Raw genomic sequence first — 22,616 nt, 5'->3', positions numbered from 1 at the left:
ATTTTTAAATAAAAATGGATACCGCTACCGTAAAATGTACTTCTACTTTTTATCCTTGATGCTGCTGTTAGCATACCTTTTCAAGGCGTAAAGTTTGTGCAACCATTGTTCTGTAACTGGTATTTTCAAGTTTACTTGTATGTCATTGAAAAAAAAAGGAAACTGATATTATAAGTGTAATGGGACGCCATTCTGACTTCTTTTTAGGAAGACATGATGTTTTTATATTTGTTTACTAAACCTGTGCCAATGGGAAAACTATCCTATGTCATTATTTTTTCCCGAATCACAACAAAATGGTTACTTTATTTCAAACAGTATGCAGTGGTAAATGTAAAAACTTGTTCATGTGGAGGGAGAAAAGCCTGAAAATTTTTCAAATATTCATATTCCTAGATGACTTGCCCTTAATTTCTAATGTAATTCTGACTCTCTTATAAAGGTAAAAACTAGACCAAAAAACGTTCCAATTTACTAAGAAATTAAGTTCTTTAGCAGGAAAGCCCCTTTTCACTAAAGTTGAACCTATTAACATTTAACAAATGATTAGTTATATTGGCCCTCAGGAAAATGAGAGAAAACTGAAAAAGAATACTCAAGCATTTTTAGCTAAACAATAGCCTACTTGCAAGAACACCTGACATTTGTAGGATTTTAAGTTTTATAATTTATTCAGCTTTTTTTTTTTTTGATTGAGAAATGGATGGGGGGGAGAACAAATGGAAATGAATGTTTATTATACACTTGCCTCAGAAGTAATTCCTGAGATAAATCTGTAGGTTTTTATTTTTGTTTGTTTTTTGTTTTAGGTGGGAATAAAATTAGGTCAGTCTATCGAATTATTTTAAAACTTGCAATCTAAGCTATATCAAACTGGTACTGATTTATGTGTAACTGCATATAATCAGCAAGTTTTAAATCTGACGTGATTCAGACACGGAGAAAGTCAGTAGTACACTTTTAATGAAGTCTTAAAAATATTGGTGTTCCAGTTTCCATTGCAAAAACAGCAGGGGAACAAAAGGAAAAAGCTTTTGTAACTAGGCAGTTTATCTTCAACTCACTTAAAAATCTGGCTCATTAATGACTGTCATAATCTTATGCAACCAGACTGAATTTAATAGGTTCTGTTAGATTCAATTAAATTGAAAGGTTAGGACAAGTAACATACAGCGAGTGAATAATGTGTGTAGGAAAGCACTGTTACCTCATGCAGTCAGAAGTTATTCAATGTCAATACATACATTACAAATCTCATTCTTATTTGTACTTAAATACCTGAGGTGAGTGCTTACCTCTCTTTGTATCTTTTATTAAGATTCTAACTGGCCTACCTCTCAGGCTTCCTATTCTACACCACAACAGGGTCTATGGATAATTCCTTTGAATTCTTCCTAAGATGAATAGTTTGAACCTTATGTAGAAGAATTGTGGAAGAGGAATAGAATACACCTCTCAAGTTTTATATGCCTTGGAGTGACCTTTATCTCACAGTTAATTCTGTTTCAAAGTGTGGGTATTAAAAATTCCACGAAATTCTTTAGATTGAAAGCTAAAAGAAATATTCCCAAACAGAAATGTTATTGACAGACACAAAAAATTACCTTTCTTTCCACTTTCATTTGATTAGTATGTTCCCATGTTCTTTATTCCCTTATTCCCCTTTCCCCAGACAAATAATGCAGGATCTGTTTAATATACTATCTTTTTCAGTGTGTCAAATCATTATTTGGTCAGTTAAGAAAAAATCTGTTTCAAGGCTGAAGATCGCTTTACCTGTTTCTAAGATTTTAAGTGTTAGCTCCAAGGAACTTAGCAAGTCAACTCTGTGATAACTCATGTCATCATAAAATACAGTGATCTCTATTATTTCTGAAACAAAGCAATATCCATGGAAAATACAGCAGATCAAATTATATGGATTTTTTTGTGGCCCTTATTCTTTAGTAGAAGGGACATTAATTGATGTGATGATATCTGCAGATTCATTACCAAGAAGAATATTTGACCATAAGTTATTGAGACAGAGCCCCTTTTGAGTCACTAGACTGTGAATATTTTCTCTCTGCATTTCAATTGTGTAGAATATAGTTTTGAGTCCAGTGTATGCTTGTGTAGGAGAATAGTATCCATTTCAGACAGTTGTGGGGTGACTTTTTCTTTGGTTAGGTCTTAGTGACTACTTGCATTTCTCTCTAACCTTTGTGAAAACAAGCAATTAGTTTCCTTGGCACATGAAAAATTGAGGTTTACTCTGTATTAAAATGACATGTCCAGCTTTAAAGTAGTCTAGAAACCCAAGGCATTTAAAGAAATGTTACAGGAAAAAATATTCCTTGAAATATTGTTATTTTTATTAATTATGTAGTTGTCATAGGGCAGAAGTTATAAAAACTATGATGCTGAAGAGAGGTGGCAAGAATTCAACCAAACATCTAATATATCAAGAAAGCTATCTAATATATCCAAACTGTACAAAAACAAATCGTTTTAGGAACAGATCTTAAAAATATTCATATTTGTTAGGGATGCATATTAAAGTATGTAGAAGTGAAATGACAGGATGTCTAAGATTTAGTTTTAAAAGAAAGGGAAAAAAAGAAAAGGCGAATCAAGAGGAGCCACATCTTAAATTTTATAATCGTGTGTGTGTGAAAATATACACAGCAGATCTTACACTCATTGAACAATTACTACATACAGTTCAATAGCATTGGTTACATTCTTCAGGTTGTCACCATTCTTGCTATCTCTCCCCATATTTTTTTACCACCATTGACTTAGACTCACTGCCCCATAAACTACTCATCTGTGCTTTAGAGTTACTATTGTCAATTTGATATAAATAATTCTTTAAAAGAGCTCAGTGCTCAAGGCATTCTTTACTAATTCAGCTAAACTCTTGTTTAGTTTGAAGATGACTTCAGGGGATAGTTTCACTTCCTGAAAAACTTTCTCAGGGCAAGAGATTCAAAGGTTCCTCCAGCCTCACTGGGATCAGTAAGTCTGGATTCTATGAGAAATTTGAAATTTTGTTCTACGTTTCCTCTCTTTCAATCAGAACTTATGTATTGATCAAAATGTTCCGTAATGGTAGCCTGGCCCCATCCAGTTCTTCTGGTCTCATGGCAAAGGAGGCAGTAGTTCCTGGAGGCAACTAGACCTGTGGTCTATTTCCTTCTTTGGTTCCTGGGTCTCCTTCCTCTGCTGCTCCAGGAGAATAGAGGCCAACTGTATCTTGTATGTCCGCTCCCAGGCATTTAAGACCCCGGGCACTACTCACTGAACTGGAGGGTAGATCAGAAACTTTAAAAACAACATTAGGCCAGTTGGTTGGACAGTCCCATTAAGCCATGAGCTGAAGCCTTCAAACTAAGAGAACTAATCCCATGAGGTATTTGGTCGTGCCTAAGTAGTATGAGCAAATGCATCCTCTCTTTTTTTTTTCTGGTTGCTGTTGTTGTAAAATTATATATAACACAACATTTGCCACTTTTTTTTTCTGGTGTACAACTTAGTGGTATCAGTTATATTCATCAAGTTGTGTAACCATTACCTTTAATTGACGCCAAATTTCTAAGTTTTATAATCTTGATGATAAGCGTATGAGGATTCATTATGCTATTCTCTCTACTATTATATGTGTTTGAAATTTTTCACAAAAATGAATAAGCCTTAAAATCATAAATCTTTTAGGTGTGACTTCTCTCATTTATTAATAGTGATTGAGTGAACTATTACTAATTTCGAGGGAATTTAAAGAATAAAAGTTGTATCAAAAGCTGTAAAAGTGTATCATTCTTGCTTTTGGAAGTCAATATCAGCGATCTGTCTTACCAATAGGGATATATTTCTAGAGAGATTGGTTAGAAGGTAGTTTTTTAAAAAGAAGAAATGCAGCAAGACTTCATGGTAAAATTGTAAATCGGGTTACCTGTGTGAAGAATCTCTTACTTTTACCAGTTTTCTTGCACTCAAACTTCCCTTCTACTGCCACAAGTACCTGTTGTTATTAACTGCCATTGAGTTGGCCCCTGACTCATGATGACCCCATGCATAACAGACTAGAACTGCTCCGTAGGATTTTCTTGACTGTGATCTTTACAGAAGCAGATCACCAGGCCTTTCTTCTGCACAAATTTTGGGTGGGTTCAAACCACTATCATTTGGTTAACAGCCCATTTGCAAACTGCTTGCGCCACGCAGGCTTCTTAAAAACATGGTTAATGGTATTTTTAAAAATTTCGATTCCAACTACAGGTTCAATTTTTCTGCAAGTTTAGATAAGGGTGGTATTATTTCTCCTTTAAATCTCTAATAGAATGTAAAAAGTCAGTTGATTTTTGTGTATTTACCTTGTATCCTGTGACCTTCTTAAACTCACTTATTAGATTCCATTTGCTAAAATTTTGTTCAGAATTTTTCTGGCTATATTCATGAGGGTTATTATAGTTTTCTAATGTTGTTGTCTAGATTTCATATCAGAGTAAATTTGGTCTTAAAATGAGTTGGAAAATGTTCAATTTTTCTGAAAGTTTGTATAAGGTTGGTATTATTTCTCCTTTAAATGTCTGATAGAATTCACCAGTGAAGCCATCTGTGCCTCCAGTTTTCTTTGTGGGAAGGTGTTTTTTTTTTTTTTCCAAAACACATCATTTAACCTTCTTAGCAGATATAAAGATATGAGGTAACATGCTTTCTAAATATTTTTGAGGCATATTTTGATAATTATGTCTTTCAAAGCATTGGTCCATTTTAGCTAAACTGTCAACTCTATTAGCATAAGTTGTTCATAATATTGCTTTATTTTTTTAATGCCTGTAAGATAGGTAATAATGTTTCTCCATTCATTCCTGATATTTGTAAATTGTGCCTTTTTGTTTGTTTGTTTTTGATCAATCAGGCTAGAGGTTTATTAATTTTATTTTTATCTTTAAAAAAACAGCTTTTGGATTCATTTATTTTCTCTATTGTTTTTTATTTTCTGTTTCATTGATCTGCTTTTCATTATTTCCTTCCTTTCCCTTACTTTGGGATTAATTTGCTCCTTTTCTATCCTCTTAGGTACAAACTTAGTTCATTGATTTGGGGCCTATCTTCATTCATAACACTATAATTTCTTTCTAAGTATTACTTGAGCAGTGTCTCACAAGTGTTGTTATGCTGTGTTTTCATTTTCACTCAGTTCAAAATATAGTTTTGTAACTTTTTTGAGTGTGGTCAGGAAATATACTTATATTTTAATTCTTCTAATATTGAGACTTACTGAGTCTTATTACTCTTCATATGCTGTATCTTGATGAATGTATCTTGTGCCCTTGAAAAGAATGTATATTTTACTCTTGTTAGGCAGAGTAGTCTAGCATTTTCAATTAGATTCTTTGGCTGATAGTGTTGTTCAAGTCTTCTATATTCTCACAGCTTTTCTTGATCTACTTGATCTATCAATTACCTAGAAGAGTGGTGAAGTTGACAGATGCATTTGTTGAGTTTTTTTATTTCTCCTTTCAGTTCTATCAGTTTTTACTTCCTGTATATTGAAGTTTTCTGATCAGTTATATTCAAATTTAGGATTATTATGTCTTCTTGATGGGTGAATCCCTTTATCATTATGAAATGTCCGTCTTTATCCTTAGGATGTTCCTTGTTCTGAAATCGACTTTGTTTCATATTAATATATTAATTTTAGCCTTCTGATTGCATTGTATATCTTGTTTTACCCTTTTACTTTGAACTTACCTGTCTTATATTTAAAATGTGTTTCTTTTAGACACCTTCTAGTTAGGTTTTATTGTTTTGTTTTAATTTTTATTGTGCTTTAAGTGAAAGCTTACAAATCAAGTCAGTCTCTCATACAAAAATTTATATACACCTTGTTATATACTCCTGGTTGCTCTCCACCTAATGAGACAGCATACTCCTTCTCTCCACTTTCTATTTTCATATCCCTTCGGTAAGCTTCTGACCACCTCTGCCCTCTCATCTTCCCTCCAGACAGGAGCTGCCCACATAGTCTGTTGTGCCTACTTGATCCAAGGAGCTCACCTTTCACCAGTATCATTTTCTATCCCATAGTCCAGTCCAATCCCTATCTAAAGAGTTGGCTTTGGGAATGGTTCCTCTCTTGGGCTAACAGAAGGTCTGAGGACCATGACCTCTGGGGTGTTTCTAGTCTCACTCAGATAACTAAGTCTGGTCTTTTTACAAGAATTTGAGGTCTGCATCCCACTGCTCTCCTGCTCCCTCAGGAATTCTCTGTTGTGTTCCCTGTCAGGGCAGTCATCGGTTGTAGCTGGGCACTGCCTAGTTCTTCTGGTCTCAGCCTGATGTAGTCTCTGGTTTATGTGTCCCTTTCTGTATATTGGGCTCATAATTACCTTGAGTCATCAGTGTTCTTCATTCTCTTTTGCTCCAGGTGGGTTGAGACCAATTGATGCATCTTAGATGGCCGCTTGCTAGTGTTTAAGACCCCAGACACCACTCTCCAAAGTGGGATGCAGCATGTTTTCTTAATAGATTTTATTATGCCAGTTGACCTAGATGTCCCCTGAAACCATGGCCCCCAAATTCCACCCCTACTATGCTGGCCTTTGAAGCATTCGGTTTATTCAGGGAACTGCTTTTGGTTTAGTCCAGTTGTATTGACCTCTCCTGTATTGTGTGTTGTCTTTCCCTTCACCTAAAATAGTTATCTACTATGTAATTAAGTAAATACCCCTCTCCCTCCCTCCCTCTCCACTCTAGTAACCACCAAAGAATATTTTCTTCTCTGTTTAATCTATTTCTCGAGTTCTTGTAATAGAGGCCTCATACAATATTTGTCCTTTTGCAACTGACTAATTTCACTCAGCATAATGCCTTCCAGGTTCCTCCATGTTATGAAATGTTTCACAGATTCATCATTGTTCTTTATCAAAGTGTAGTATTCCATTGTGTGAATATACCATAATTTATTTATCCACTCATCCTTTAATGGGCACCTTGGTTGCTTCCAACTTTTTGCTATTGTAAACAGTGCTGCAATGAACATGGCTGTGCATGTATCTGTTCGGGTAAAGGCTCTTATTTCTCTAGGATATATTCCAAGGAGTGGGATTGCTGGATCATACGGTAGTAAGGAAGTGCCAAATCGATTTCCAAAGTGGTTGTACCATTTTACATTCCCACCAGCAGTGTATAAGTGTTCCAGTCTCCCCACAACCTCTCCAACATTTATTATTCTGTGTTTTTTGATTAATGCCACCTTGCTGGAGTGAGATGGAATCTCGTTGTAGTTTTGATTTGCATTTCTCTAATGCCTCATGATCGTAAGCATTTCCTCAAGTATCTGTTAGCTACCTGAATGTCTTCTTTAGTGAAGTGCCTGTTCATCTTCTTAGCCCATTTTTTAATTGTGTTATTTGTCTTTTTGTAGACGAGTTTGGGCGGTATCATGTAGATTTTAGAGATCAGACGCTGATCAGAAATGTCATAGCTAAAAGCTTTTTCGCAGTTTGTAGTTGGCGAAGTCTTTGGATGAGCAAAGGTGTTTGATTTTTAGGAGCTCCCAGTTATCTAGTTTCTCTTCGGCATTGTTAGTAATGTTTTGTATACTGTTTATGCCATGTATTAGGGCTCCTAGTGTTGTCCCTATTTTTTCTTCCATGATCTTTATTGTTTTAGATTTATATTTAGGTCTTTGATCCATTTTGAGTTCGTTTTTGTGCATAGTGTGAGATATGGGTGTTGTTTCATTTTTTTTGCAGATAGATATCCTGTTATGCCAGCACAATTTGTTAAAGAGGCTGTCTTCTCCCCCACTTAACTGACTTTGGGCCTTTGTCAAATATCAGCTGCTCATACGTGGATGGATTTATGTCTGGATTCTCAATTCTGTTGCGTTGGTCTATGTATATGTTGTTGTACCAGTGCCAGGCTGTTTTGACTATTGTGGCGGTATAATAGGTTCTAAAATCAGGTAGAGTGAGGCCTCCCACTTTGTTCTTCTCTTTCAGTAATGCTTAACTTAGCTGGAGCCTCTTTCCATTCCATATGAAGTTGGTGATTTGTTTCTCCATCTCGTTTACAAATGTCGTTGGAATTTGGATCAGAAATGCATTGTATCTATAGATCACTTTTGGTAGAATAAATATTTTTACAATGTTAAGTCTTCCTATCCATGAGCAAGGTATGTTTTTCCACTTATGTAGGTCTCTTTTGGTTTCTTTCAGCAGTGTCTTGTAGTTTCTGTGTATAGGTCTTTTACATCACCAGTAAGATTTATTCCTAAGTGTTTTATCTTCTTGCAGGCTACTATAAATGGTATTGATTTGGTGAATTCCTCTTCAATGTTCTTTTTGTTGGTGTAGAGGAATCCAACTGATTTTTGTATGTTTATCTTGCATCCTGATACTCTGCTGAACTCTTCTATTAGTTTCAGTAGTTTTCTTGAGGATTCTTTAGGGTTTTCTGTGTATAAGATCATGTCATCTGCAAATACAGACGCTTTTACTTCTTCCTTACCAATCTTGATGGCCTTTATTTCTTTATCTAGCCTAATTGCTCTGACTAGGACCTCCAGCACAATGTTGAATAAGAGTGGTGATAAAGGGCATCCTTATCTGGTTCCCTATGTCAAGGGGAGTGCTTTCAGACTCTCTCCTTTTAGGATAATGTTGCCTTTGTACAAATGCCCTTTGTTATGTTGAGGAATTTTCCTTCTATTTCTACTTTGCTGAGAGTTTTTAGTATGCATGGGTGTCGAACTTTGTCAAATGCCTTTTTTGCATCAATTCTTGAGATCATGTGGTTCTTGTCTTTTGTTTTATTTATATGATGGATGACATTAATTGTTTTTCTAATGTTGAACCATCCCTGCATACCTGGTGTGAATCCCACTTGGTCATGGTGAATTATTTTTTTGATATGTTTTTGAATTCTATTGGCTAGAATTTTGTTGAGGATTTTTGCATCTAAGTTCATGATGGATATAGGTCTGTAAGTTTCTTTTTTTGTAATGTCTTTACCTGGATAAACTGGCTTCATAGAATGAGTTTGGGAGTATTCCATCCTTTTTTATGCTCTGAAATACCTTTAGTAGTAGTAGTGTTAACTCTTCTCTGAAAGTTTGGTAGAACTCTGCAGTGCAGCCGTCCGGGCCAGGGCTTTTTTTTGTTGGGAGTTTTTTGATTACCTTTTCAATCTCTTCCTTTGCTATGCATTTATTTAGTTGTTCTACCTCTGTTTGTGTTATTTGAGTAGGTAGTGTGTTTCTAGAAATTCATCCATTTCTTCTTGGTTTTCAAATTTTTCATAGTAATCTGATATGAATCTTTTAATTTCAGTTGGGTCTGTTGTAATATCACCCATCTCTTTTCTAATTTGGGTTATTTGCTTCCTCTCCTGTTTTCCTTTTGTCAGCTTAGCCAATGGTTTATCAATTTTGTTAGTTTTTTCAAAGAATCAGCTTTTGGTCTTGTTAACTCTTTCATTGTTTATCTGTTCTCTATTTCATCTAATTCTGCTTCAATTTTTATTATTTGCTTTTTTCTGGTGCCTGAGAGTTTTTTTTTTTGTTGCTGCTCTCTATTTGTTCAAGTTGTAGGGATAATTCTTTGATTTTGGTTCTTTTTTCATTTTGTATCTGTGCATTTATTGATATAAATTGATCTCTGAGCACTGCTTTCACTGTGTCCCAAAGGTTCTGGTAGGAAGTGTTTCCATTCTCACTGGATTCTATGAATTTCTTTATTCCATCCTTGATGTCTTCTATAAGCCAGTAATTTTTCAGTAGGGTATTGTTCAGTTTCCAAGTGTTTGATTTCTTTTCCCTCCTTTTTCTGTTAATGATTTCTACTTTTATGGCCTTATGGTCAGAGAAGGTGCTTCATAATATTTCAATGTTTTGGATTCTGCTAAGGCTTGCCTTATGATCTAATATGTGGTCTATTATAGAGAATGTTCCATGTGTACTAGAAAAGAAAGTATACTTGCCTGCTGTTGGGTGGAATGTTCTGTATATGTCTATAAGGTCAAGTTGGTTGATTGTGGCATTTCGATCTTCCGTGTCTTTATTGAGCTTCTTTCTGGATGTCCTGTCCTTCACTGAAAGTGGTGTGTTGAAGTCCTCTACTATAATTGTGGAGCCATCGGTCTCACTTTTCAATGCTGTTAGAGTTTGTTTTATGTATCTTGTGGCCCTGTCATTGGGTGCATAAATTTTTTTTATTTTTATTGTGCTGTAAGTTAAAGTTTACAAATCAAGTCAGTCTCTTACATAAAAACTTATATACACCTTGCTACATTCTCCCAATTATTCTCCCCCTAAATTTTTTTTTTTTAATGAGACAGCCTGCTTTCTCCCTCCACACTCTTTTTTCGTGTCCATTTCACCAGCTTCTAACGGCCTCTACCCTCTCATCTACCCTCCAGGAAGGAGATGCCAACATAGTCTCAAGTGTCCATTTGATCCAAGAAGCTCACTCCTCACCAGCATCCCTCTCCAACCCATTGTCCAGTCCAATCCATGTCTGACGAGCTGGCTTTGGGAATGGTTCCTGTAGTTGGCCAACAGGAGGCCTGGGGGCCATGATCACCGGGGTCCTTCCAGTCTCAGTCAGACCATTAAGTCTGGTCTTTGTATGAGAATTTGGGGTCTGCATCCCACTGCTCTCCTGCTCCCTCAGGGGTTCTCTGTTGTGTTCCCTGTCAGGGCAGTCATTGGTTGTAGCTGGGCACCATCTAGTTCTTCTGGTCTCAGGATGATGTAGTCTCTGATGCATGTGGCCCTTTCTGTCTCTTGCACTCGTAATCACCTTGTGTCCTTGGTGTTCTTCATTCTCCTTTGATCCAGGTGGGTTGAGACCAAGTGATGCATCTTAGATAGATGCTTGCTAGCGTTTAAGACCCCAGATGCCACTCTTCAAAGTGGAATGCAGAATGTTTTCTTAATAGATTTTCTTATGCCAATTGACTTAGATGTCCCCTGAAATCATGGTTCCCAGACCCCTGCCCCTGCTACACTGGCCTTCGAAGCATTCAGTTTACTCAGGAAACTTCTTTGCTTTTGGTTTAGTCCAATTGTGCTGACCTTCCCTGTATTGTGTGTTGTCTTCCCCTTCACCTAAAGTAGTTCTTATCTACTATCTAATTAGTGAATACCCTTCTCCCACCCTCCCTTCCTCCCCCCTCTCATAACCACAAAAGAATGTTTTCTTCTCAGTTTAAACTATTTCTCAAGTTCTTATAATAGTGGTCTTATACAATACTTGTCCTTTTGCAACTGACTAATTTCACTCAGCATAATGCCTTCCAGATTTCTCCATGTTATGAAACGTTTCAGAGATTCCTCACTGTTCTTTATCAATGCGTAGTATTCCATTGTGTGAATATATCATAATTTATCCATTCACCCGTTGATGGGCACCTTGGTTGCTTCCATCTTTTTGCTATTGTAAATAGTGCTGCAATAAACATGGGTGTGCATATATCTGTTCATGTAAAGGCTCTTATTTCTCTAGGATATATTCCGAGGAATGGGTTTGCCGGATCCCATGGTAGTTCTATTTCTAGCTTTTTGAGGAAGTGCCAAATTGATTTCCAAAGTGGTTGTACCCTTTGACATTCCCACCAGCAGTGTATAAGTGTTCCAATCTCTCCACAGCCTCTCCAACATTTATTATTTTGTGTTTTTTGGATTAATGCTAGCCTTGTTGGAGTGAGATGAAATCTCATTTTAGTTTTGATCTGCATTTTTCTAATGGCTAATGATCATGAACATTTCCTCAAGTATCTGTTAGCTACCTGAATGTCTTCTTTAGTGAAGTGTCTATTCATATCTTTTGCCCATTTTTTTAATTGTGTTATTTGTCTATTTGTAGTTGAGTTTTTGCAGTATCATGTAGATTATAGAGATCAGATGCTGATCGGAAGTGTCATAGCTAAAAACTTTTTCCCAGTCTGGAGGTAGTCTTTTTACTCTTTTGGTGAAGTCTTTGGATGAGCATAGGTGTTTGATTTTTAGGAGCTCCCAGTTATCTAGTTTTTGTTCAGCATTCTTAATAATGTTTTGTATACTGTTTATGCCATGTATTAGGGCTCCTAACCTTGTCCCTATTTTTTCTTCCATGATCTTTATTGTTTTAGATTTATATTTAGGTCTTTGATCCATTTTGAACTCGTTTTTGTGCATGGAGTGAGGTATGGGTCTTGTTTCATTTTTTTGCAGATGGATATCCAGTTATGGGTGCATAAATATTTAATATGGTTTTATCCTCCTGGTATATTGTCCCTTTCATCATTATATGGTGTCCTTCCTTATCCTTTGTGGTAGATTTAAGTGTAAAGTCTATTTTGTCAGAAATTAATATTCCCACTCCTGCTCTTTTTTGATTGTTGTTTGCTTGATATATTTTTTTCCATCCTTTGAGTTTTAGTTTGTGTCTCTAAGTCTAAGTCATGTTTTTTGTAGGCAGCATATAGACGGATCTTGTTTTTATGTCCATTCAGACACCGTCTGTCTCTTTATTGGTACATTTAGTCCATTTACATTCAGCGTAATTATGGATAGGTATTTTTTATATATATATATAAGTTTAGTGCTGTTATTTTGATGTCTTTTTTGGTGTGTTGTTGACAGTTTCTTTTTCCCACTTAATTTTTTGTGCTAAGTCATTTATCTTTATATATTGTCTTTTCCTCTTATTTGTGGTTGTTGGTTTTGTTTCTGGTGAGCCTCCATTTTTTTATTGTATTTCATTTTGATGAGTAGGATTGTTAGTCTCCTTTGTGGTTATGTTAATATTTACCCCTATTTTTTTAAGTTTAAACCTAACTGTTTTTCTTTATATTGCCTTGTCTTCCTCTCCGTATTAAAGATGTATGACTACATTTCTTTATTGTTTTAATATTGTCTTCCTTTACATAATAATATCTCTATTTCCCTGTGTTGAGTGTTTTTTTATCTTAATTTATTTTTGTGATTTCCCTGTCTGGGTTGAAATCTAATTGCTCTGTCCAGTGTTCTAGTCTTGGGTTGCTATCTGATATTATTGATTTTCTAACAAGAGAACTCCCTTTAGTATTTCCTGTAGTTTTGGTTTGGTTTTTACAAAGCCCATAAACTTCTGTTTATCTGGAAATGTCCTAATTTCACCTTCATATTTGAGAGACAGTTGTGCTGGGTGTATGATTCTTGGCTGGCAATTTTTTTTCCTTCAGTGCTATATATATAAGTCATCCGATTGCCTTCTTGTCTGCATGGTTTCTGCCGAGTAGCCTGAACTTTTTCTTATTGATCTCCTCCGTAGGTACCCTTTCGTTTATCCCTAGCTGCTCTTAAAATTCTCTCTTTATCTTTGGTTTTGGCAAGTTTGATTATAATATGTCTTGGTGACTCACTTTTAAAATCTACCTTATGTGGAGTTCGATCAGCATCTTGGATAAATATCTTCTCGTCTTCCACGATATCATGGAAGTTTTCTGCCAACAGGTCTTCAACAACTCTCTCCGTATTTTCTGTTATCCCTCCCTTTTCTGGTACTCCAATCATCCGTAGGTTATTTCTCTTGACAGAGTCCCACATGATTCTTTAAGGTTTCTTCATTTCTTAAAATTCTTTTATCTGACGTTTCTTCAAATATATTGGTGCTGAGTTCTTTATCTTCAGTGTCACCAGTCTTTGCCTTCCACTTGCTCAATTCTGTTCTTCTGACTTTCTGTCGAGTTGTCTACTTCTGTAATTTCATTGCTAATCTTCCGAATTTCTATTGCTGTTTCTCCATGGATTCTTGAAGCTTATTAAATTTTTCCTTGTGTCCTTGATTAACCTTTTTAATTTCTTCAGCTGCTTTATCTGTTTGTTCCTTGGCTTGATTTGCCTATTGGCTGATCTCCTTCTTGATCTCATTCCTGATGTCTTGAAGTGTTCTGTATATTAATCTTTTCTATTCTGCCTCCAGTACTTCTAGCAAGTCATCTTCATCTGGAAGATCCCTTGATTCTTTGTTTTGAGAGGTTGTTGTTGTGATCATGGTCTGCTTCTTTACATGATTTGATATTGACTGTTGTCTCCTAGCCATCTAAGTTATTGTATTAGTTTATGTTTGCTTACTGTATCATAGCTTCTTGCTTTGTTTCATTTTGGTATGCCCAAATAGCTTGCTTGAGTGAGCTAGGTTGATTATTTTTGCCTTTGGAGCTCTGATGTCCTGTCACCAGATGGTTAGAGCTGTTATCAGGTATATCAGCCTAGGAGTCTATTCCATTTTCGTGTATGGATTCAGCTTAGGTGTTCAGGTAGTTAGCTTGTCATTATGTTTGTGGTACAGGCTCTGTCCTAATGTCTTATAGCATCGGGGTGATTGGTGTAGGTACCGGTATCTTGTTGCTGCAGGGTTTCATGCTCTGAACAAGGCAGGGGGTTGGCAGCTATCCCCCAAGTGTCTGTGAGGAAAGCACATCCCTGTTCCCTGGAGTGCACCGGTTGGTGGGTTCTGCAGACGGACCATGGGCACCCAATGCTTTTGGCTGTAAGAACTGGGAGGTGCCAGTTATCCTTGGACCCCTGTCGTGGGTGGCTCCATGACCTAATTGGAGCCACCAGTGCTTAGGCCCCTGTTGCGTGTAGGTGAGGACCCTGTTTAATAGACAAAACGGTGTCAAACATCGAACACCCACCTCTCCACCGCACAACTGAAATAATTGCAGTCTGCCAACAAGGCCCTATTCTCCTGAATTAGGCCTACATAGGTACATGCAGGGGGGAAAGGTATTCAAAGTCCATGGACCATTTATGCCTGTACAGGAGCCGCTTCTGTCCTGAGCTCCCCAGGGTTGTGGAGCTGGCAGATTATCTTTTCCCCCAGTTGTGAATTTATTCCTTCTCCAAGGCCGGTAGAATGTCTCAGGGTGCTCAGCAGGGCCTATCTCAGGCCCAGGGAAATAAACAGCCACTGAAGCCGGCTTGGGAGCTGGGAGCATAGTAAAATATACTTAAGTACTTAGCTTTTGCCGAGAGTGCCGTTCTTCTCTGGTTCTGGAGGTGCAAGTAGGCTGTGCAGCTGGCTGTTTCTTCCTGAGGAAACTGTGGCCGAATGCTACCACTCCCCACTGCCATCGCTCCCAGAATGGTGGCCGAGGGTTCCTGGTGATTCAGGTTCTCAGTGCAGGGATCTGGGTCCAAAGTACATGCTCTTTGCTCTTGACTGTTCTTCCTTGGTGGTGATAGAATCCTTCTTTCTGCTCTGGAATTGGCTCTCTTTTAAAGCAAAACTGACCAGTCCTCTTGTTGTGCCACAACTACCCTATCACACAGTCCCACGCAATCACGTGGCTGGGAGTTACAGGACCATGACTAGAAAGGCCACACAAAAGTTATCAATTGTGCTGCACAGATGGACATCCAGTTTTGCCAGCACCATTTGTTAAAAAATCTGTCTTTTCCCCATTTAATGGGCTTTGGTCCTTTGTCAAAGATCAGCTGACCGTAGGTGGATGGATTTACGTTTGGGTTCTTGATTCTGTTCCATTGGTCTATGTGTGTGTTGTTGTACCAGCACCAGGCTGTTTTGACTACTGTGACTCTGTAGTAGGTTCTGAGATCAGGTCATATGAGGACTCCTACTTTGTTCTTTTTCTTCATTAATGCTTTGCTTTTCCAGGGCCTCTTTCCTTTCCATATAAAGTTTGTAATTAGTTTTTCCATCTTGTTAAAGAATACTGTTGATATTAGGATCAGGATTGCATTGCATCTGTAGATCACTTGGGGTAGAATTGAGATTTTCACATTTCACGGTTACAGTATGCTGTTTTTCCATTTATTTAGATTTCTTTTGGTTTCTTGCAATAGTGTTTTGTAATTTTCTTTGTAGAGGTCTTTTAGATCACTGGTTTTATTTATTCCTAAATATTTTATCTTTTTAGAGGCTATTATAAATGGTATTGTTTTCCTGATTTCCTTTTCGAAGTTCTCCTTGTTGGTTTTTAGAATTCCAGCTGATTTTTGTGTTGATCTTTTGTCCTGAGGGTTTGATTCTTGATTGAATGTGAATGATGGGGGAGAGATTTCTCCCATACTTCTGCTTTTAGAACACATTGGTGTCGCCCACTGAAATAAAAGTGAATTGAGTTTAATTAATGAAGTAATAATGAATTGAATTTTTGACATGTTCAGGTTGAGATGACTATAGTACATCCTGGCAGAAATGTGCAGAAAGTAATTGGATATACAAGTCTAAAATTAATGAGATAGTTGTGGGCTGTATATATAACTTCAAGAGTTATAGTAAAAAATATATGGTCCCAGAGAGCAGGCATAAAGTAAAAAGAGCAGAGGGATCATAAGTGCATATATAGTACCTACTGATGATTTAAAGTTTAAGCTTTGGAACTATTTAAATTGCTATCTGTCTTACTTATCTAGTGCTGCTATAACAGAAATACCACAAGTGAATGGCTTTAATGAATCAAAATTAATTTTCTCATTGTGTAGGAGGCTAGAAGTTTGAATTCAGTTGCCAGTTTCAAGGGAAGGCTTTCTCTCTCTCTCTCTGCTCTGGGAGAAGGTCCTTGTCATCAGTCTTCCCCTGCTTTAGGAGCTTTTCAGCGCAGGGACCCCTGGTCCAAAGGACATGCTGTCCTGGCTCTGCTTTCTTGGTGGTATGTGGTCCCCCTGTCTCTCTGCTCGATTCTCTTTTATATCTCAAAAGAGGTTGGCTCAAGACAAAATCTAATCTTGTAGATTGAGTCCTGCCTCATTAACATAACTGCCACTAATCCCATCTCGTCAACGTCATGGAGACAGGATTAACAACACATAGGAGAATAAGATGACAAAATGGTGAACAATCACACAATACTGGGAATCGTAGCCTAGCCAAATGGATACACATATTTTTTGGGGACACAAATCAATCCATGATGCTATCTGCCCCAAGTATTGTGTTTTATAACCTGTTTGTCATTATATGATAGCCATCACTGCAGAAAGACGTTCCTTTTAAGAATTGATCTGAATGTTTTAGAAGTTGTTGTATAACACTGAAGTATCGGTTGAGCACATAATAAAACTTACTGAATAAAGGTGATAAGGCTAAGGTGTATTTAGACATGATGCTTAAATTCAGGAACTCTAAATCTAAGAAGCGTTCTTTAAAGCTTGAAAAATTATAAAGACAAAATTATATCTACTATCTTTTTACACTAGTTAACTTATTAAATTTACTATGTTAAGTGGTGATTCAGCCTCAAAACTGTTTAAAACAGTTATAAGCCCCATGCTGTTTTAAGGCCTCTTTCCTTGAGAGTGAGGGCCATTACTTATTCATTTTTGCATCTCTGCTGTCTGCCATATACTCAGCCTATACTTATGAAACAATAGGTCTTCAAATACTAAATCCGTAGGGAATATAGCTCCAGAATTCATGCCCGTATACTTAATCTTTTAAGATGATATCATACTAACCTTTGAAACTATTATCGATATTGAATTCTGTGCTTATATAGAAAATATCTGAAACATATATTTCATTAAAATAATATATATAGCCATTTTTTAGATACTTGGGGAATTGATAATGTAATTATAGAATTTCTTTAAATTTTACAGCAATATTCCCTTTTATGTGAGATCAAACATGAGAAATGTCTAATTTTAGAAGTTACAGGTTTAATAGATTTTAAAGTGCTTAAAATCTATTAAATTTTAAAATTATAATTCTAACATGATTCGAATGTATGCCTAAGTGTGTGTGGAGTAGACTAGTGGGTTAAGTAATGTCTGAAGTGAGGGGAAAGAACCCTACCAATATTACTTTTTAACTCAGTGTTTTCTAATATTCAATTATATTGTTTTAATTCTCCCCTGATATTTGTATTAAGCACTAAATACATAATATACTAATTACTTAAGAAATATATAATACATATTTATGCATGTAATTTTATCTATAATAAATATATGATATATATAGTAAACATATGATCATTTTTATTCGTATCTTCCACGATACTATCTTCTACAATGAAGTTTGGCATATAGACTTCCAGTTTGTATATTTATGGCTTAGTTATCTAGTGCTACTATAACAAAAATACCACAAGTGGATGGCTTTAACAAACAGAAATTTATTTTCTCACAGTTTTGGAGGTTAGAAGTCTGAATTGAGGGTACTGGTTCTAGGGGAAGGCTTTCTCTGTCAGCTCTAGAGAAAGGTCCTTGTCTCTTTTAAGCTCTGTTCCTTGGTGACCATGGTGAGGTACCATCTATCTTCACCCATCTCTGCTTGCTTCTCTGTGCCCAATCTCTTTGTTTTATATCTCAAAAAAAAATTGACTTAAAATGCAGCCTACACAAATGCTTCATCATTAACATAGCAAAGAAAACCTATTCCCAAATGGCATTGTAACCATAAGTATAAAATCAAAACCTGTTGCCATCTAGTCAATTAGAACTCATCGCAACACTTTAGGTGTTAGGATTTACAACACATATTTTGAAGGGACACAAATCAATTTCATAACAATTTACATACATAAATTTGTTTGCTTTAATGGAAATGAGATCATACTATATGTGTTTGCCATGTTTTTTAACCTACTGTTGTATTTGCATGTACTTGATGGAATTGTGGATTTGTTTCTGAACTCTTATTTTGTGCCATTTATCTATTTGTCTATCCCTGTTTTAAATACTGTAACTTCATAATATATTTGATGTTTAATAAGACTTTGTTTTGCATTTTCAAGATTTTTTGGACAATTTTTCTATATTCCTGTTCCAAATGAACATGAGAAATATTTTTTCAAGTTTCATAAAATTATCTATTGGGATTTTGATGTGAATGCGTTGAACTTATCCAATTATTCAGGTCTTTATTACATCCATCAGTAAAAATTTGTCATTTTCTTCATAGAATCTTATTTCTTTATTTGTAGGTATCTTTTTTTGTTGTTACTTCTGAATTGCAAATGGGGTCCTTTTTTGTTATATTATCTGAATGATTTTTGTTTGAACCAGAAAAAAAACACTAATTTTTTGGAAATGCTCTATATCTGAACACCTAAACATTTTGTGTTAGTTTCAGCAGAGTCTCTTGAATTTTTTAAGGTAGATGATCGTAATTTCTTCAAATAATACATGTTTTGTCTCTTTCCAGTATTTGTACCTGTAGACAGATAGATCAGTTGATCTGTTTATTTATCTATCCATATTATTTTGGCTAGGGCCTCCAGTAAAATCTTAAATGGTATTGGTGATAGTGGGTATCCCTGTCTTAGTCTTGGTTTTAGTAGTGTTTTGTCATTAAATATAATTTGTTTCCTCATATTTCTGTTTTTTCTAAGGATTTTTTTTTTTTTAATCAGGAATGGTATTGAATTATGTCAAATACTTTTTGATATCTGTTGAAATGAAACTGCCTAGATTCAAATCTGACTCTGCTACTTACCAGCTTTGTGACCTTGGGCCTTAGTTTCCTTAGCAATAAAATGGGATCTTGTGATAAATAAGAGAGTTATTATATGTAAAATACTTAGAACAGTGCCTGACACATAGTGAGCACGATACAAGTGTTTTCCATTATTTTTTGTCTTTAATAGTATATAGTTAATATGTTTGTCAATATATAATGATTTATATAATAGTTTTCTTAATGCTAAACCATCATTGTTGTTGTTAGGTGCCGCCGAGTCGGTTCCGACTCAGAGCGACCCTATGCACAACAGAACGAAGCACTGCCCCGTCCTGAGCCATCCTTACAATCGTTGTTATGCTTGAGCCTATTGTTGCAGCCACTGTGTCAGTCCACCTCGTTGAGGGTCTTCCTCTTTTCCACTGACCCTGTACTTTGCCAAGCATGATGTCCTTCTCCAGAGACTGATCCATCCTGACAACATGTCCAACGTATGTAAGACACAGCCTCACCATCCTTGCTCCTAAGGAGCATTCCGGTTGTACTTCTTCCAAGACAGATTTATACGTTCTTCTGGCAGTCCACGGTATATTCAATATTCTTCGCCAACACCACAATACAAAGGAATCAATTCTTCTTTGGTCTTCCTTATTCATTGTCCAGCTTTCACATGCATATGATGCAATTGAAAATACAATGGCTTGTGTCAGGTGCACCTTAGTCTTCAAGGTGACATCTTTGCTCTTCAACACTTTGAAGAGGTCCTTTGCAGCAGATTTGCCCACTGCAATACATCTTTTGATTTCTTGACTGCTGCTTCCACAGCTGTTGATTGTGGATACAAGTAAAATGAAATCATTGACAACTTCAACCTTTTCTCCGTTTATCATGATGTTTCTCATTGGTCCAGTTGTGAGGATTTTTGTTTTCTTTATGTTGAGGTGCAATCCATGAAGGCTGTGGTCTTTGGTCTTCATGAGTAAGTGCTTCAAGTCCTCTTTCACTTTCAGCGAGCAAGGTTGTGTCATCTGCATAACGCAGGTTGTTAATGAGTCTTCCTCCAATCCTGATGCCCCGTTCTTCTTCATATAGTCCAGTTTCTTGTATTATTTGCTCAGCATACGGATTGAATAGGTATGGTGAAAGAATACAACCCTGGCACGCACCTTTCCTGACCTTAAACCAATCAGTATCCCCTTGCTCTGTCCGAACAACTGCCCGTTGATCTATGTAAAGGTTCCTCATGAGCACAATTAAGTGTTCTGGAATTCCCATTCTTCGCAAGTTATCCATAATTTGTTATGATCCACACAGTCGAATGCCTTTGCATAGTCAATAAAACACAGGTAAATATCCTTCTGGTATTCTCTACTTTCAGCCAGGATCCATCTGACATCAGCAATGATATCCCTGGTTCCACGTCCTCTTCTGAAACTGACCTGAATTTCTGGCAGTTCCCTGTTGATATACTGCTCCAGCCATTTTTGAATGATCTTCACCAAAATTTTGCTTGCATGTGATAGTAATGATATTGTTCTATAATTTCCACATTCAGTTGGATCACCTTTCTTGGGAATAGGCATAAATATGGACCTCTTCCAGGCAGTTGGCCAGGAAGCTGTCTTCCATATTTCTTTGCATAGATGAGTGAGCACCTCCAGCGCTGCATCCGATTGTTGCAACATCTCAATTGATATTCCATCAATTCCTGGAGCCTTGTTTTTCTCCAATGCCTTCAGAACAGCTTGGACTTCTTCCTTCAGTACCATAGGTTCCTGATCATATGCTACCTCTTGAAATGGTTGAACTTTGACTAATTCTTTTTGGTATAATGGCTCTGTGTATTCCTTCCGTCTTCTTTTGATGCTTCCTGCATCATTCAATATTTTCCCCACAGAATCCTTCACTATTGAACTCGAGGCTTGAATTTTTTCTTCAGTTCTTTCAGCTTGAGAAACACCGAGCATGTTCTTCCTTTTTGGTTTTCCATTTCTAGCTCTTTGCACATGTCATTATAATACTTTACTTTGTCTTCTCCAGCCACCCTTTGAAATCTTCTGTTCAGTTCTTTTACTTCATCATTTCTTCCTTTTGCTTTAGCTGTGCTCAATGTTTGACAGCAAGTTTCAGAGTCTCCTCCGACATCCGTCTTGGACTTTTCTTTCTTTCCTGTCTTTTCAATGACCTCTTGCTTTCTTCATGGATGATGTCCTTGATGTCATTCCACAACTTGTCCGGTCTTCGGTCACCAGTGTTCAATGCATCCAATCTGTTCTTCAGATGGTCTCTAAATTCAGGTGGGATATACTCAAGGTCATATTTTGGCTCTCGTGGACTTGCTCTGATTTTCTTCAGTTTCAGCTTGAACTTGCATATGATCAATTGATAATCTGTTCCACAGTTGGTCCCTGGCCTTGTTTTGACTGATGATATCGAGGTTTTCCATCGTCTCTTTCCACAGATGTAGTGAATTTGATTTCTGTGTGTTCCATCTGGCAAGGTCCATGTGTATAGTCGCAGTTTATGTTGGTGAAAGAAGGTATTTGCAACGAATAAGTCATTGGTCTTGCAAAATTGTATTATTCGATGTCCAGCATTGTTTCTATCACCAAGGCCATGTTTTCCAACTACTGATCCTTCTTCGTTGTTTCCATCTTTTGCATTCAAATCACCAGTAATTATCAATGCATCCTGATTGCATGTTCGAACAATTTCAGACTGCAGCAGCCGTTAAAATTCTTCTATTTCTTCATCTTTGGCCCTAGTGGTTGATGCATATATTTGAATAATAGTCGTATTAACTGGTCTTCCTTGTGGGCATATGGGTATTATCCTATCACTGACAGCATTGTACTTCAGGATAGATCTTGAAATGTTCTTTTTAACGATGAATGCAACAACATTCCTCTTCAAGTTGTCATTCCCAGCAGAGTAGACTATATGATTGTCCGATTCAAAATGGCCAATACCAGCCCATTTCAGTTCATTAATGCCTAGGATATCAATGTTTTTGTGTTCCATTTCATTTTTGACGATTTCTAATTTTCCTAGATTTATACTTCGTACATTCCAGGTTCCGATTATTAATGGATGTTTGCAGCTGTTTCTTCTCATTTTGAGTTGTGCCAGATCAGCAGATGAAGGTCCCAAAAGCTTTACTCCATCCACGTCATTAATGTTGACTCTACTTTGAGGAGGCAGCTCTTCCCCAGTCATCTTTTGAGTGCC

At 36.7% G+C, this 22,616-nt stretch overlaps 1 protein-coding gene across 3 annotated transcripts in view; it reads left to right on the top strand.

The window, feature by feature from the left end:
- Positions 1 to 22,616, top strand: part of ADAMTS6 (ADAM metallopeptidase with thrombospondin type 1 motif 6) — a 270,739-nt gene that overhangs the window by 101,363 nt on the left and 146,760 nt on the right. The gene's annotated exons all lie outside the window — the stretch shown is intronic.

Source organism: Elephas maximus, chromosome 2 (genome assembly GCF_024166365.1).
Source record: "Elephas maximus indicus isolate mEleMax1 chromosome 2, mEleMax1 primary haplotype, whole genome shotgun sequence".
Taxonomy (NCBI): domain Eukaryota; kingdom Metazoa; phylum Chordata; class Mammalia; order Proboscidea; family Elephantidae; genus Elephas; species Elephas maximus.
Note: the sequence above shows the minus strand (reverse complement) of the source record. Positions and strands in the feature narration are given on the sequence as shown.